This window comes from Eptatretus burgeri, chromosome 1, assembly GCF_056783735.1.
Source record: "Eptatretus burgeri isolate ZD-2024b chromosome 1, Ebu_testis_v1, whole genome shotgun sequence".
Taxonomy (NCBI): domain Eukaryota; kingdom Metazoa; phylum Chordata; class Myxini; order Myxiniformes; family Myxinidae; genus Eptatretus; species Eptatretus burgeri.
In genome coordinates this window covers 153,998,747-154,017,282 of record NC_140961.1, presented here as the reverse complement: position 1 = coordinate 154,017,282, position 18,536 = coordinate 153,998,747, and positions in this window count along the sequence as shown.

Genomic DNA, 18,536 nt, shown 5'->3' with positions numbered 1-18,536 from the left:
GCAGTTGTCGTCGTGGTGCTTGGGCTTGAATCCAACTACCAAAATTTGTGGTAGCCAGATGGTTAACGCCGTCCAACCTCCCGGGACTGTCGAGCAGGCCTTATTCCTAGGAGGCGGACATGCTCATTGACGTGGATTTCAGTGTACACTCGAAGGGTATGGTGGAAGGCAACGCCACTGCATGGGGGAAGACGATCGATCCCATTGAGGGCAATAATGGGTGGAGAGGAGTGCTTAAGAATGGAAGGGAAGGAGGAACAGAAGGACAGCACGAGGGGGTTTGATCCATGAACCCCACGACAAATACACGAAATGCAGTTTCTTTCGAAGGGAACACGTTTAATTTTTAAAAAAAAATATAAGGAAAATAATGAAGCTTGGAAGGTCAATAATGTAACAATTTTAATATATAACTACTGTGATAGAGGCCTCACAAACAGAGACACAAGCACAGACAAAGGGTAACAAACGAAAACAAAACCCTCTTTTTCAAAGAAACTGGAACTCAGCCTGGCCAAGGGCTGGCCCTCCTAGATCTGTGGTTGGGGAGCTTCGTCCCGCATGTGCACTTGCAAGTAAAATGGCACCGTCTCTTGTCGAGTCCAGGAGCAAGGCACCTGTTGTTGTTTCAGGGACTCGGACCCCAGCTGACAGCCTCGCTTGGAATATAAAAACAGACAAAATCACAGAGGGTAATCACATACAGGGGAACTTATTTTTACACCTAATTAATTAACACCGCACCACCCATCATCTGTTGACACGTAAAACTTAAGCTGACATTCCCTTGACATATACAGTCAGGTGCTTCTCCCCATCCACGGACCATGCTACATGATACAATCCTATCTGTGCTATTAAATCGGTTTGTCTACTCCCATAATCATAACAGTATGTATGTCGTCTTTCTTGGAACATCCTTATCTATAACTGATTAGTCAACATATCGAAAAGCATTTTTACATTTGGTTAACCCTTTTCATGCTGCATTGTTTACAGCCACATGGTTCCCTGTTGTTCAATTTTTTTTTCTTTGCACTGTGAATTTCAAATAGTATTTGCAAAAAAGACAATTTACAGTCATAGCCAAAAATATTTCCACCCTTGCAATTTTTTCTAATAACTCACAATTTTCTCTAAAATTAAGTTGAAATTGACGAAAGTATTTTGCCTCCACAATTCCTTGTTTCTCTGTTGATATAACACAACCTTTGTTTTTTATTCAGAACTTAAAATATCCTTTTAAATCAGAAGATAAAAACGAAATGGCATTTACAAAATTATTGAGAGCTTATTGGTTATTCCCTCCAATTACGGTGAGAGACTTGATTTGGTTCCATTATTTATGAGCAAATACAATACGTTGCTTCTCTGAGGGGGACAAAAAAGGAGTGGGGGAGAAAGAGGGGGAGGGGAGAAAGACAGAGGCGGCATGTGAAGCGGGAATGTTATTTTTATAATTTTTTGCAGAAATCCTAATTTTAAACATTTTTTAAAATCCGATTTATATTCAGTTAAATTTCCATTTCCGATCTTAAATAATATTTCATTTCCATTTATAACTTGATTTTCGAATAATCCCGACATGTGAAGAAACACCATCTTTCATTGGACCAGAATATCCCGCTTAGCCAACCAAACATCACCTTACCTAAACTAGTTGATATCAAAATGGCGATCTTCGAGAAGAAAGATTCTGCACGAATAAAGGAAATTGATAATGAAATTAAGAATAAATTTTGTTGGGAATGGATGAAGAAAGAAGCCGTTACTCTTGTGAACAAGAAGTCTGTCAACACACTTTACGGCGATTTTATCAGAAAATGAGATATCCCAAAATTCGTTATGCGCTTCATGCGATGATATGATCGACTATGGTGGCTGAGGTTTCAAAGCATTCCACAGTCATTCGTCTTCCAAAAAGCACACACGGCAATTAGAATGAGAAAAGACAAACTATTCAATTGCTGGGTTATTTGATGCCCATCTGAAGAAGGTGACACCATACAGACTAAATTCTGCTGATGTGATCAACTCGACCCTCAAGAGAAAGGACCCCTCACGACTAACAGTGCCAGTAGCGGACGGCACCATTAATCTTGAGGTACATGAAGAAAAGTTTGATATTTTGCATGATGTGCAAAACTTTGAATAATGATGCTAAATTATTTAATTATGGACTTAAAATAAGGATGAATGCTACGTTTTGTGACCTTGCTTGATCATGATCTCGATTGAACAATAAATATAAAAATCAGAAAATAATTACCAACTCTCGTGTGAATGATAATCAACATGATTTGACTTTATTGATTAGAGTTAGAAAAGAAATTATAGATTAAATACTTGTCAACTCTATGCATGAGGAATTAATTTTGTTTTGTGTTGCTAGTTTTGCATGTAATTAAGTTAATTATTTATTTTAAGACCAAAAATATTAGATGGAAATACAAAACAAAAACAAGCATGGGAATGATGGCATGAAGGTTAGGCAGCTATTACTTAAGTTAATTTAACAAAATGGAACCACTGGTGCCCTGATGCATCCTGACACAAACACCACTGAGACGAGTCCAAAGACAAACACTGCCCTGATGCATCCTGAGACAAACACCGCCTCGACATTTCCCGAGACAAACACTGCCCAGACACTTCCCGAGACAAACACCATCCAGACGAGTCCCAAGACAAACACTGCCCAGACGCATCCTGAAACAAACAGCGCCTGGACATGTCCCGAGACATACACTGCCCAGACACTTCCCGAGACATACAACATCCAGACGCATCCAGAGACAAACACCGCCCGGATGCATCCTTAGAGAAACACCACCCGAGAGCGTCCCAAGACAAATCCAACTGGACACGTCCAGAGACAAACTTCCATCCATAAATAAACACTGCCTGGACACAAACACCTGCATGGACACGTCTGGAGACAAAGTCCCATCTGGACACATCCGGAGACAAACCCCCATCCGGACACAACCGGCGATAGACTACCATCTGGACACGTCCGGAGACAAACTTCCAGCCGGACACCTCTGGAGACAAACCCCTCCCATACACGTCTGGAGATGACCCCCACCAGAACATAACCACTGTCAAGTCACATAATATGTCAAGAGTGTCATAACCACTCACAGTCGACTAGTTAACTCATCTCTCCTCACTTTTCTCTCTGAAGCCATGGCAATCATCACCAGTCGCCCCTTATCCACAGAGAATGTTGAAGACCCAATTAGTCCAGCTATTTCAACCCCAAACAAGCTACTCACCATGAACTGTAGCGTGGCCCTTCCTCCTACTAGAAAATATGTCAAGGAAGACATTTATTCAAGAAGGAGGTTGATTCGGCTTCAATTTCTTGCCAACCATTTTTCAAGTAGATGGAAATGAGAATACCTCTCTAGCATAAGCCAAAGACAGAAATGGCACACTTCAAATAGAAAACTGCAAGTTGGTTATACAGTCTGACCTCCCCAAATCGGTGATATATAATTGGCTAGCATAACTGAATCCTTGGAGGATGCAGATGGACGAGTAAGAAGGGCCAAATTACTGCTGAGCATTCCAAGTTTGGACAAAAAGGAAATGTACATCTGAACACTTAAAACTCGAGCATCCAATTCAGAAATTGGTTCTTCCACTCGAGAATGAGTAAGATCTGTTCCCTAACTTTTTCTTGGCAGATGACCTTGGACTGGGTGTTAGATTGGATATCGTGTCTGCAGACTGCTATAAAAATTGCCACCGATTCCTTTTCTTCCACACTGATATTGTCGAGTGTGTTATGTGTTTTAATGTTTGCAATGTACTTGAGGAATCATTCGCTATTTTGTGGCACGGTAATGGACAACAACAGTAGGGTGAATATACTGGTTCTGGCTCATTTTCCCCATGGAAGTGAATGGGGGATTTTCAGCGATTCATATTTTCTTTTTCCCTAAAAATAAACCCCCTTTTTATCCCAAGGTATATTTATTTGTCTCCCCTTTTAACCTAGGGGCACTCTTTTCAAATAACCAATGCAATAATATCAAGATTTGTTCAAGTAGTAAAGTAGTAATGTGATTTGTTAAAGGTGATTCTAAAGAAATTTCTGAAACATGTAAGCCGAGGGGCACTCTTTTTCAAACAACTAATGCATATTTTTTAGCTCACTCATTGAACCTATCATTCTCAAATTCCTTCAATAGTTTAATTTTCTTTGCACAATAATACCCATCTAAAATATTTAAAAATAAAACATTTGAATCTTTATATTTTTAAGATACCCCTTTTGTGCCATTACGAAATGATAAACTTCTCTTAATGCTCTTGTTTGACCACCTCCTGAGCAACATATAATTTTGAGATTACAGTAAATTGTTTTTCTGTTGTTCAATTGATAACTATCAAAGTTTTCAGTCCATTCAAGGATATTTTTTTTTCTTTACATCCTCGAACTTACTAGTTTTTAAATTGATTCGCTTATTTGTAATATTTACCTTTGTTTTAGTTATTTTTTCAATAAGACGTATTTTATATTTTTCAGATTCATTATGTTTTCCATTTATTTACCAAGACTGAGATTTTATCCACACTTTAGTTTGATTAATACTTGATTTGACCATTTATATACCGTGAAAAAACGCGGCGGCAGCCCTTAAAAACCCTAACCCATCTTCCCATCGTTAAAACACAATGTATTCTATACACTCTATCATACAAAATCTATATGGAACACAATCTATTCCATTAGCTAAAATAAATCTCTTATCATCAAAGGCTCCTAATGCCTTTTTATTTACTTCTTCACTATAAATCTTATGTTTATAACTTCTGATTGTGTTAATTTTCCTGTATTCTTCTTTCTTATTCATCAAACAATTAAAATAATTTCTAAAAGCTATTGATTTCTTTATTACATATTTCTTTATTCCCTTTAAACTTTTATCAATCTGATCACCATATTTATAAGCATATGCCTTTGCTCTCAATCCAATAAACTCACTCAATACTTTTCCACCCAACTCATCCTTAAACTTACCAATAACCTTTTCATTCTTTATTGAAAATAACCCCCTCTTCTTACTAAAATTACTTGTATCATATACTCCAATATTTTTCTTCATATCTTTATAAACATCATCATTTTTTTTTTAATCTAGGATAAAACTATCAGTGTCCATATACAACAATGAAACATTTTCACCATACTCTTTCTTTAAGCCATTATAGACATAATCATACATCAATATCTTTGATAAATCAAGAACTGCTGTTCCAATATAAGTTGGTTTATCCATTACAATACTTTCCTTTTCCATATGAATAGCAGAAAAGTTCTCTGAAAAAAACTCTTCTCTCTTAAAACTTGGTTTATTTATCAATCTCGAAGCTTCTTTCCAAGATGTTGCAAATCTAATGTTTTGCCTGTTTCTGACAATCTCCATTGTCTTTACAAAGACAGCATTATTCATCAATTTATAGAATTCCCTTTCAAATTTTACTTTTGTATTTGTTCTCATATTTGTATTGAATTTAATATATTTTTTCATCCAAGGACTTTGCTTATATTTTAAAACTCTATGAATTTTAGCGACTCTCAATCCTTATCTCAAAAACTGTTTCAAGCTTCTCTGATACAAAACATATCCCTCTTTATCATAGAATGGTGTTAATAACTTTTCTGTTGATTTGCCTTTAATATTAAAACTTTTCTGATAATCACTTAACCATTCTTTCTTTGGGGTTTCTTTCTCGCATGCAAAAGGAATGTCTTTATGCTTATTATGAAGATCACTCGGGTACCTCAAATCAACTTCAAAATAATAACCTTCTTCTTTCTCATTCAATTCCTCTTGAGAAGAAATACCAATATTCATCAAAGCCTTTTCATAATCCTTTTCTTGTACCCACTGTAATTTACCATCAGGCAGAGATTGAGACATTGCCAATCTATACAAATTATTAGCATCAACATTCATCTGAACACTTAAAACTCGAGCATCCAATTCAGAAATTGGTTCTTCCACTCGAGAATGAGTAAGATCTGTTCCCTAACTTTTTCTTGGCAGATGACCTTGGACTGGGTGTTGGACTTGTTATCGTGTCTGTAGTCTGCTATATTAAAAACTTCCAAAGAAAAAATTGTAAATGTTTCCACAGTTCACAGAGTAGAATATATTCCTAAAAAACTTCAAATGTTGAAAGATTTTGATCAAATGATGGAGGACGAATTAGAGCAAATAGGGGAATTAGAATATGATGATGAAAGATTCTTTCAACAACAGGAAGAGATGAATCGCCCCCCTGCTTATATTGTGAATGCTCTTCAAAACAATGAATATTCAGCGGAATCAAAAACCAAATCAGGACTCATCCCAACAGAACAACCAGCAATATTTCATCTTTTTCAAGAAAAGAGATTGATATTTAATGATGAATTAAGGTTTTTGGGGTCTGCTCAACCCCCTGTTAAACTAAGTCCGAGATTAATGTTTCTTCTCACAAAAGATGTAAGACAAGCTTCAACTGTGAGGAATGAATCAAAGTATTTTGATAAATCATTGGAGATGAAAAATAATGAAGATAGAGTATATATTGACCTGCTGCACTCTGTTGATTATAAGGTTCGTCTTTCTGGTAAACGTGGCAAGAATGAGAAGGAGAAACATATTATTCAGGCTTTAAGTAGGCTTCTTTCAGGTGTTAGTTTTCTTCCAAATGACCCATCACAATTAGTTAATAGACTGTTATTGTTGTTTGGTAGTAAGAAGGCTGGAAATAACAATTGTTTTAATGAAACATCAGCCATTTTAGAAGAGTTGATGAATATGACAATAATTAATAAATCTCAATATAAAGACATTTTATATCATATTAAATAAGATGAGGAGCACAATCCTGAGTTTTAATTTCACAACAAGCGACGACACATCTTCATTCCCAGACCCACTACAACTTGACACAACAAAAGAATATGAGGCATCTTTATTGTCCATGGAAACTTATAATACCTTATTTAATATAACTGATAAAAATGACAAGTTTACTTATACTCCGGGAAGTGGATACAAAATGATAACAGTCTCACCCGGAGCATATGAGATTTCTCAAATATCTTCCGAAATTGCTTGCCTTATGAAAGAACAGGGTGATGAAACAAAAATATTGTAATAGACATTCAAAAACATACTTCAAAATAAACGATTAAACTTAAAAATAACTACAAGGTTGATTTCACAATTGATAATTCATTCAGAGAGATTGGGTTTCTCCTCAAATAATATTGAAACTAATGGGACATTTTACAGTGATAAGGTCATTCAAATATCCTCAGGAATAAATTCGGTCTTAATTCACTGTGATTTGATTGATGGTGCTTATAATGATGGAATAAAAACAAATACAATATTTTCATTCAGTGCATACTCAACCCAATTTGGTTATAAATTCAATATGGAACCCAAAAATCTGGTTTATCTCCCTGTGTCAGGAAAAACCATACACATAGTAAATTTTAGGATAACAGACCAAGATAATCGTATGATTTCTTTGAATGGAGAAGTTATATCCATCAGAATTCACCTACGTGAAGTTTTCCAATAAATAAATACGATGGTTATTGTGAGGAAATAAGAGTTGGGAAAATATAAAATAATTGCAGGGTATGGGATGTTCCATTCCCCATACGACAAGGGTGAAGGTATGTATCTTGGTAGAGGATTCTATAACCCTAAGAGACAAAGGGGTGAAGGACATCAGTTTGGAGAAGATGGGATAATTGATACTCCAATGGGTATCGGTTCAGCTATTCTGAAACATAAAAACCTAATTGGTTCAACTGCTTCTGCTTTGGGAAATGCAGCAGGTGCTGCAAAGAGCATAAAAGATGCCCAAAAGGAATCTCATGAATTACAAGCAATAAAAGAAATTAAGAAAGGCAAAACTCAGTTGTCTCCCCAAGAACGACAGAAAATAATTCAAATACTTGGGTCAGAGTTTCAAAAGTTTTAACATCTTTTTCCTTAATAAATACAAGTATGGAAGCAATTGATAGTATCTATGATTTGGATGATACCATTGTCATGTCAAACTCCACTAAAAAAGAAGATTACTTCAAGGTAAATGCAAAAACTGGAACAGACTGGAATGCAAATGGAACAAAAAGTTTTGAAATAAATAATCAACAAACCTATTTGAATCTATCCGAAAGTTTCTTGTTGTGTAAATTTAAATTCACTAAGGCTGGGAATAACACAAAGGCTACACTCGTAAATGATTTCTTCTGGAAAATGTTTGATAGTGTTCGTTTGTACATTGGAACACAAGAAGTTGAAGCTGTTGATTATGTCTCTCCTGTATCTGAAATGATAAAACCTATATACATTCAGTGATAGAATGGGAAAGGGGGCTCTCGAAGGTTTTATTCCTGATATGTCAATGGGAACATACACAGACCCGGGATATACTCAAAGGAAAGGAACGTATACTGATGATACAAAAGCAGTTAATAGTTATACTGTGGCAGTTCCTCTTAAAGGTATATTTGGATTTTGTGATCATGTTAAATTTCTCTATGGTCTTAAAAGTAGATTTCAACTACAAAGGAATGATAATGAAAATAGATTACATTTTGGTGTTGGTGGTGCTTTTGGTGATCAGAATAAACTTGTAATTGATGAAATGAGTTGGTATATTTGTGAATATGCTCCGAATCTTAAAACAGAAGAGATGTTGAATAGAAGACTTAACTAAAAGAAACCACTCAGTGTATCAAAACTCAAAAGAAGATGTCAAAACGTTAAACTAAACCAAACCACTTACACGTGGAATTTGGGTGTTCTGGAAGGAAAGCCAGAATATCTGTGGATCACTTTTAAAAAACCAGATGGCGACACTGCTACTGATAAGAATAATGCATTTAGTGATAATGCCAAGGTGAAACAACTTCTTGTTCTCGAGATGGAACATTTTATCCAAGAGATAGATTGGAAATTAATTGGGGAAAAAATGATTATGCTGAAGCATATAAGTCTTACCAAAAGGTGTGTGAAAGTAATGGAAATAAAGAACCTAAAAAAGAACCGAGAAAGAAGAGAGAAGAGGAGGACAAGGAGGAGAGAGAGAAGGAGGAGAGGGAGAAGAGAGAGAAGGAGAAAAGAGAGCAGAAAGAGGAGGAGAGGGAGAAGAGAGAGAAGTCGGAAAAAGAGCGGTAGGAGAGGGAAAAGAGAGACGAGAGGGAGAAGAGAGAGGAGGAGAGATAGGAGAGGGAGGAAAGAGAGAGAATAAATAAATATGAAAATATGGAAACCAGTGAAATTACAAAAAGATTGGGCGTATTACGGAAAATAACTCAACTGACCAAGGAGGAAAACAAAGAATTGACGTCTATTAGCGATATTTTCAACAAGACTATTGCCATCTGCAAGATGTTGATTTTAATTGAAGTTTTTAATTTTTTTCTTAAATAAATGGAGGAGAGAGAGTAAAGACGTTTCTAAGGATTCTTTATGTTTTAAAAATTAAGATTCAAATGTGCATGTTGGAAACTACTAAGGTTTTCGCACTCTGTAGAAATTTTTCTCATAAATAAATGAGTTATCGTCTCAAATGTAAAAAAAAAACTGATACTTAAAATATTTCATATTTTAAAAGTAAAAATAATAGGGTTATACAAAAAGGTACATGTTCAGTGTGTGGTTCAAAAAACAGCCAACATATTTCCAAACACACACATGGAGGAGATAGACAAAAGTTTTTTTATCAGGAAGTAAATTTACAACTACTGGAATACCAGGGGAATTACATCTACCAGGGTATTCTTTCTGTGGTCCAGGCACAATCTTGGATAAAAGATTAGATGAAGCAGACAATCCTAAATCATGGAGTAAGCCTATCAATAGAGTTGATGAAGTGTGCAGGAGACACGATATTAATAATGGGAATACCACAACTTTGGAAGAAAAGCATGAGGCCGATAGAGAAATGTTGTATAATTTGTCTCTGATACAAAATCTAACCTTGAGAGAAAAAGTCGATAGGTTCATCGTGAAGAAGATGATTCATGCTAAATTGAAACTTGAGCTTGGAAATTCAAAAAACTTATAGGCTCTAATGATGTCATTTAGACTGAAGAGCAATTGGCTCAAGAATTACTTCAACCAATATTCACAAAGTTTCGTAGAAGGAAGGTTTATTCCAAGGAAATTGATTATATCTGGTCTGCGGATTTGATTGAACTCAATAATGATAAGGGGTGCAAGTATGCTTCAACCGTTATTGATTTGAGGAGTCGATACGCATGGGTTGTCCCTTTAAAAAACAAAACAGGTAATACTCTGATGCTAGCCTTTCAACAGATATTTAATAAAAGTAAGAGAAAACCTAAAAAAATTGTGTATTGATGAGGGTGGAGAATTTTATAACAAGACATTTATGAATTTTATAAAAAAGTAACAGCATTACATTACACAGTACCTTTAATGAAGGAAAGGCCGTTGTTATTGAACGTTTTAATCGTACCTTCAAAGAGAGACGATATAAAAAATTCACACAACTCGGTTCACAACAATGGTCATGTTATATTCAGGATATTGTGGATAAGTATAATGACACGATTCACATGTCAACGAATAGGAAACCATCAGAAACATTTACAAAATGAAAATATGCAAAAGAGATTAATGTCAGAAAACCTTCATTCAAAGTTGGTGATATCATAAGAATATATAGGTAGAAATCTCATTTTGAAGAAGGTTATATTAAACGATGGATGAACGAACTTTTTAAATTGTTGATGTAATAGATACGGTTCCTTGGATTTATAAGATATATGATTTAGAAGGGGAAGAGATTTTAGGGTCATTGTATTCACAGGTATTACAAAAGACAAAACAAAGCAGAAAATACTCATGGGAGCAATGACTTGACGCTTCACTTCCTCCTACTATACACCATTGTGTACCCTCGAGGGCCAAGTCTGAGGTGTATAACAGTGTATAATGTGTGTCAAGGGGGGACGTTCTTCGTTCTGTGAACCCAAAACACAGAATCCTCAACTGAATAGTCAAGGCTTAACTTTTGTTTGTTGATATGTGTGTGTGTGTGTGTGTGTGTGTGTGTGTGTGTGTGTGTGTGTGTGTGTGTGTGTGTGTGTGTGTGTGTGTGTGTGTATGTGTGTGTGTGTGTGTGTGTGTGTGTGTGTGTGTGCAATTGGAGCAATGGGTTGGCGCTTCACTCCCTCCTACTATACACCATTGTGGACACTCGAGGGCCAAGTCCAAGGTCTATAACAGGTGGCATCTGCAGTATATAATGTGTGTCAATGGGCACCTTCTTAGATCTGTGAACCCAAAACAAAGAATCCTCAACTGAATAGTCAAGGCTTAACTTTTGTTTGTTGGTGTGTGTGTGTGTGTGTGTGTGTGTGTGTGTGTGTGTGTGTGTGTGTGTGTGTGTGTGTGTGTGTGTGTGTGTGTTCCCCAACCCTCACATTCAAAATCTCAACCCCAACCCTCACATTCAATATCTCAACCCCACCCCTCACATTCAAAATCTCAACCCCAACCCTCATTCAAAATCTCAACCCCAACCCTCACATTCAAAATCTCAACCCCAACCCTCACATTCAAAATCTCAACCCCAACCCTCACTCAAAATCTCAACCCCAACCCTTTCCTTCAACATCTCAACCCCAACCATTATTCCAAATCTCAACCCCAACCCTCACATTCAAAATCTCAACCCTTGCCCAACACAATGTCTTTTTTTTTCAAAACTTATGTCAACAATATATTTTTTATGTTTTGTTTTTTTCTCTTCTTCCAATTCTGTCTTTTAAGACTTTCAGGTTTGATCAAGTGGAAAGGTAGAGTAAAAACCTTCCTGCACTTTCTTCCCAGAACTAACAATATATATTTTTAATGTTTTTTTCTCTTCTTCCAATTCTGTATTTTAAGGCTTTCAGGTTTGATGAAGTAGAAAGGGGGAGTAAGAACTTTCTTGATATTGCTCCCATCAAGCACCATCCAACAAAACTACATCAATAGGTTTAGATCCCAAAGAGTGGTCGCATTTCAAGGCTCCAAAATAAACCCAACTTTCAAGTCTCCAAGGTATAACCACATTCCTGTTGAGTTTCCAAGATACGTATCACATTGTGAGTTATCATGCCAGAATCCACATTTCATGTCTCCAAAAATATAACCATCTATCCAAGACTCCAAGGTGGAACCACAATTTCCAGAAATATTGTGGGTTTCAGTTATAAATCTCACATTGTATAACTGTGGACCATCAAGGAAAACTCCATTTTTCCAATTCTTATATTGCTCAGTGATTGATCTCACATAGTATAACTGTGGATCATCAAGGAAAACTCCATTTTTCCAATTTTTATGGGTTTCAGTGATAGATCTCACATAGTATAACTGTGGATCATCAAGGAAAACTCCATTTTTCAAAATATTTGAAATTTGTGAGTCTCCAATGTAGGTTCCATCTTTAGAACCATCTTGGCAGAACCATTTTCCCGAGTCTCCAAGGTAGTTACTTCAACCATCAAGGCAGAACTCATTTACTGATTTTTTCAAAATTTGTGAGTCTTCAAGGTAAAACTTGTATTCTGGCTCATCTTGGAATAACTTGTTCAGTGGGTATTGGCTTGATAACTCGCAATGAGTAGTATTGCTGTAAAACTCTTTTTCAGGAACTTGCTGGTCTCCAAGGTGTAACTCTTTGGTTGGGCCATCAAGGTCGAGCTCGTTCTCTGGGTCTTGGTCGCTCATAAGATCTTCAACCAAGCCAATCATTTCACCCCAAGTTGTAGCAAAAGCAGTTTTTTCATTTCGTATTTCAGATACAATTTCCTGTGAGAGAAAACAATAATGTATTAACGAAGTGATGTAATTATTAAATGAGTCTATGCTTCAATCAAACTTTAAAAATTGGAAAATAAAATCTTACCTCAACAGATAAGATGTTTGAATCCAGTTCATCAACTTGAAGCGTAAGTTCCATACAAGTACTAGAACTCCCAGGAACACCAAAATCATCCCACTCAAGGTCTAACTCGTTCTGTGGGTCTTGGTCGCTCACAAGGTCTTCAACCAATCCAACAATTTCACCCCAAGTTGTGGCAAAATCGGTATTTTCACATTCAATTTCCTGTGAGAGAAAATAATAATGTATTAATTAAGTGATTTAATTAATAAATGAGTCTGTGCTTCAATCAAACTTTGAAAATAGGAAAATAAAATCTTACCTCAAAGATAAGAGGTTTGAATCCAGTTCATCAACTTGAAGGTTTAGTTCCATACAAGTAGTAGAACTCCAAGGAACCCCAAAATCAGTACAGCACTCCATTGTCAGAAATTTTCTTTTAAAATGGTGTCTTGGTTGAACTTTATATCGAGAAAGACTGTTTGCTATGGTTTCCTTTTTCCAAATGGCGGATTGTTTGAAAAAATTGCCTAACAGCCTAGACAAGCCTTGGAAATTTTTTCAAAACCAGAACATTGTAGAATTTTCTCATGATTTCTTTATGAGTCAGAGATGAACTGGAAATGATGTAAGAGTAGGCGGGGCTTAGTAAAGTTGGCGGGGCTTTGGAAATGTGGGCGTGACTTATGAAAATACCTCGTGAAAAGTGGGCGGGGTTTAGGAAAAGTGGGCGGGGCTTATGAAAAAGTTGGCGGGGCTGATAAAAAGTGGGCGTGGCTTATGCAAAAAAATAATCTGATGCTCAGGAGGTGGTCGAACAAGAGCATTAAGAGAAGTTTATCATTTCGTAATGGCACAAAAGGGGTATCTTAAAAAATATAAAGATTCAAATGTTTTATTTTTAAATATTTTACATGGGGATCATTGTGCAAAGAAAATTAAATTATTGAAGGAATTTGAGAATGAACAAATCTTTATAGGTTCAATGAGTGAGCTAAACAATATGCATTGGTTATTTGAAAAAGAGTGCCCCTCGGCTTACATGTTTCAGACATGTCTTTCGAATCACCTTTCATGAATCACATTACTTTACTTTACTACAAATTACAAATCACAAATCACTTTACTACTTGAGCAAAGCTTTATCTTATTGCATTGGTTATTTGAACCGAGTGCCCCTTGGTTAAAAGGGGAGACAAATAAATATACCTTGGGATAAAAAGGGGGTTTATTTTTAGGGAAAAAAAAATGAATCACTGAAAATCCCCCATTCACTTACATGGGGAAAAGTGAGCCAGAATCAGAATATTCACCCAACTAACAACGTATAATAATTCCATTTTCTGTTAGTGTTTGTTAAATATAGTTTAATTATATGATATATTTTCGTTTTCTTTGTACTGCAACTGATAATGTTAAATTTAATCAACTGGTATTTTGAATAATTTCTAATACACTTCAGGTTATACAATGCAGTGTTCTTTGTGAGGACTGCATCACAACTTAAAAGTTTTTGTACATACGTAATCAGGAAATAGTGCTGTATATTACCACTCATTTGTATCACTATACTTTTGTTTGAACAACATGTTATGACAAGATGTGTTTGTCATGGTCAGTCATGCATTGGAATACCTTGTAATGTATGTATGTGATTATTTTGATCATGTTTGAAAGGATGTGTGACGGCTTTTATTCAATCGCCAAAGGTCTTCTTACGGAAGAACAGCCACATAATCTAAGCATGGCAACTCGTCTTTGGAGCCCAGTATAAAGAGGCAACAAGTTTTGACGGTGTCAATAGGAGTTCACAACTTCCATACTGTGTGCAAGCTGTATTGGGAGAAGAATAAAGTTCAAGACACCTGGATTGAGATCTTTGCTCGTGATTATGCTGAGGCATCTACACTTATCCTTATTATAATTCACCAACTGGTGTTTGTGAGGTGGTTACTTGGCGAATTTCTTTTTCCCGAAGTATGTTGGTCTGTCGCATTTGTCTGTTTGTCTGTCTGTCTGTTTTTTTGTCACAAGATTTTTGGCAACACTTTTCAAGCAATCGTTTTTGTTCATGTACATGACTGGCCAGTGACAGCAGTACTTAGTTTTGGTGAACATCCGAATTCAGATCCGGATCTGAGAATTTTTTCAGTGATTCTTCACCATTGAGAGAAAGGGCCGAAACAATATGTAGCAGGGAATCTCAAGAGGTCATGGATGGATTTGGACAACAACTGGTGGACATGTTGGGTATGTGACAAGGACCAATTGATTCTATTTTGGTGGAGATCCGAATCTGGATCCGGATCTGAGAATTATGCAAGTGATTCTTCACCATTGGGAGTTCGGGCCAAAAAGGATATGCTCTATAGGACAATAACTCAACAGGTTATGGATTGATTCCGACAAAATTTGATGGATTCTGACAAAATGTACTCAAATTATAATTGTACAAACTTTATAAACGTACACATTTTCAAATTGTACATACTTTATACACGTACTCAAATTATAATTGTACATACTTTATAAACGTACTCATTTTCAAATTGCACATACTTTATAAACGTACACATTTTCAAATTGTACATACTTTATACACGTACTCATTTTCAAATTGCACACACTTTACACACGTACTCATTTTCAAAGTGTACACACTTTATACACGTGCTCAAATTATAATCGTACATAGTTTATACACGTACTCAAATTATAATCGTACATACTGTATACACGTACTAAAATTATAATCGTACATACTTTATACACATACTCAAATTGTAATCGTACATACTTTGTATACGTACTCAAATTAGAATTGTACATACCTTACACACGTACTCAAATTCTAATCGTACATACTTTGTACATGTCGTCAAATTCTCATTGTACATACTAAATACACCTCCTGAAATCCTAATTTTACATACTTTATACGTGTACTCAAATTTTAATTGTACAAACTTTATACACGTAGTGAAATTCTAATCGTACATACTTTGAACTCGTACTCAAATTCTAATTGGACAAACCATGTACACAAACTCAAATTTTTATTGTACATACTTTATACACATACTCAAATTATATTTGTACATACTTTATATACGTACTCTAATTATAATGGTACATAGTTTTACACGTACTCAAATTCTAATTGCACATGCTTTGTACACGTACTGAAATTGTAATCGAACATACTTTGTACACATACTCAAATTCTAATCAAACATACTTTGTACATGTACTCAAATTCTATTTGTACATACTTTATACACGTACTCAAATTCTAATTATACATACTTTATACACGTACTCAAATTCAAATCGTACATACTTTGTATACATACTCCTATTCTAATCGTACATACTATGTACACATACTCAAATTCTAATCGTACATACTTTGTGCACGTACTCATATTCTAATCGTACATACTTTGTACACGTACTCATATTCTAATGGTATGTAAATCTGATATGTAAATCTCACTCAATCACTGAGTGATATTAATGTTCAGCATTTTTCGGGTGACATGGAAAGCTGAAAATGTGTGTGCTGATGGACATCGAAGCAGATACACCATGAAAATTCACAGAATCATCGGAAAGTTTGTGTAAATGAGAATATCCGAAAATAAGTGCAGCCTTATTCTCACTGCACGTCAACTACCTGAGACAATATGTCAGCATACCCCACTAGTAAAAGCGTAGCAATATCTAGAAGGGCACTCTTCCTCGTCGCAAAGTCGCCAGACATGCCTCTGCCTTCATTATTACATCAATATACACAAGAAAAAAATCTTTTTTTTTTAGAAAATTGTAAAGATAGAGGTATGAAATTTCAACGAAATAACCAAACGAGGGAGGAATGACACTACATTACGATTTCACAATATGACACCATAATCCTCTTATTGAACACCATCACGACATCTTTTGACATTCTTTTTAAAGGGCAAGAATTTTTTTTTTCATGATGCCATTGATATATCTGATCGCCGACGTTTTGCCAATGTCCGCTTGGGGTCTTTACTGTCCACCAACTTCTGTCGGAAATCGGGATTCCCAGTTCAACCTCCATCTGAGTAACAGAACACACACTTATGAACCACTCAACTGTGAAACACAAGGATGACAGTTTATAGCTGGCTTGGAATTCAAATCCATGCAAGATAGCTCAGAAACTACTTTACTACCTCTGGGTCGTGCTGTCATCCCAGGCAAACATTTTGAATGCATTTGACTTAGTCAATGATAAACACCAGTAAACATAAATATTGCCGTGCTCACAAAATAATTTAACAACTTCCTGTTGGAAACACAACAATTTGGAATTATACAAGTATTATGCTTTACATTTATTACTTTAACCAATTCATTATGGATTAATTAGAAGAATAACACATCTTCTAAATTAACACATTTTATGTGATTATCAAAAATGAAAAATATCTGAAATCCATTTTAATCAATGCCGAAAGACAAACAATAGTTCATTATCCATCATACGTGCCTTTAAAATCTAAAACAGCCGACAAGTGAAGTGATATAATTCAGAGATTTCGAATCAGAAGGTAATGCTGTACAACAGCAATATCTGTGTTGAAACAGTGAAAAATAAGAATTTGTTCAACTGTAACCCTTGATATTGTCACATGACAAGCAGTACCTTGGAAACAGATCATGGCTCTAGTGATTCTGATTTTGTGCTTCACTGTCGTGGGTGGAGATGTGTGCAAGCCTCTTACTGGGAGCGATCTTAAGGGCATTTTATCGAATGGAGATATCATTCTCGGTGGAATTTTCCCTCTTCACTATGCAGAAGTTGAAGATCATCCATTTTTGAAAGGACATCCCCCAGTCATCACCTGTAACACGTAAAGGACTGACTTATTGTTGTACGATATTTGATTAATATGGAGGAATTTCCACATGAGTACTGTAACATGTTTGTTCTTAATGGACTCTGTCCATGTCGATATTTATAGAGACACATTAATACTATATTTGGTTTTCTTTCAATATAAGTTATCAAGTAAATCACTTTTATAAAGTTAACCACATTTGTTTTATTTTTTTTTCTTGAATTCTATACTTTTTTGGATTCTGCATCAAACATTGTTCTCACCATTTTTGTTGTTTTTTTTTACAAATAACCCTGTATAATTCTCTGTTTTCAAACAATATGAATAGAAAATTTGGAGTGTAGTTTTGAACGTAAAAACGAAGACGTGGTCATTTATCAGTGTCACTTCAATAAAAAAAATGCTACAATTTGTGATTTTGATATTGATTACAGTTTAACATTTTGAATTTGTTCAGTAGGTTCCACATCACTTTGATCAATAATCATCAATCTGATCAGCAGGTGAAAGGGATGGCATAGACGTCTTCTCTCAAGCACACACACACACACACACACACACACACACACACACACACACACACACACACACACACACACACACACACACACACACACACCTCTCTGCTGTCTCTCCTGAGTTCTCATCTCAGCCAAGTTATACACCATCATCCTGGTGTTTCACAGGAAGGGTGATTCATCTATATGTGTGAGGTCCTTTGGATGGATGTTAAAT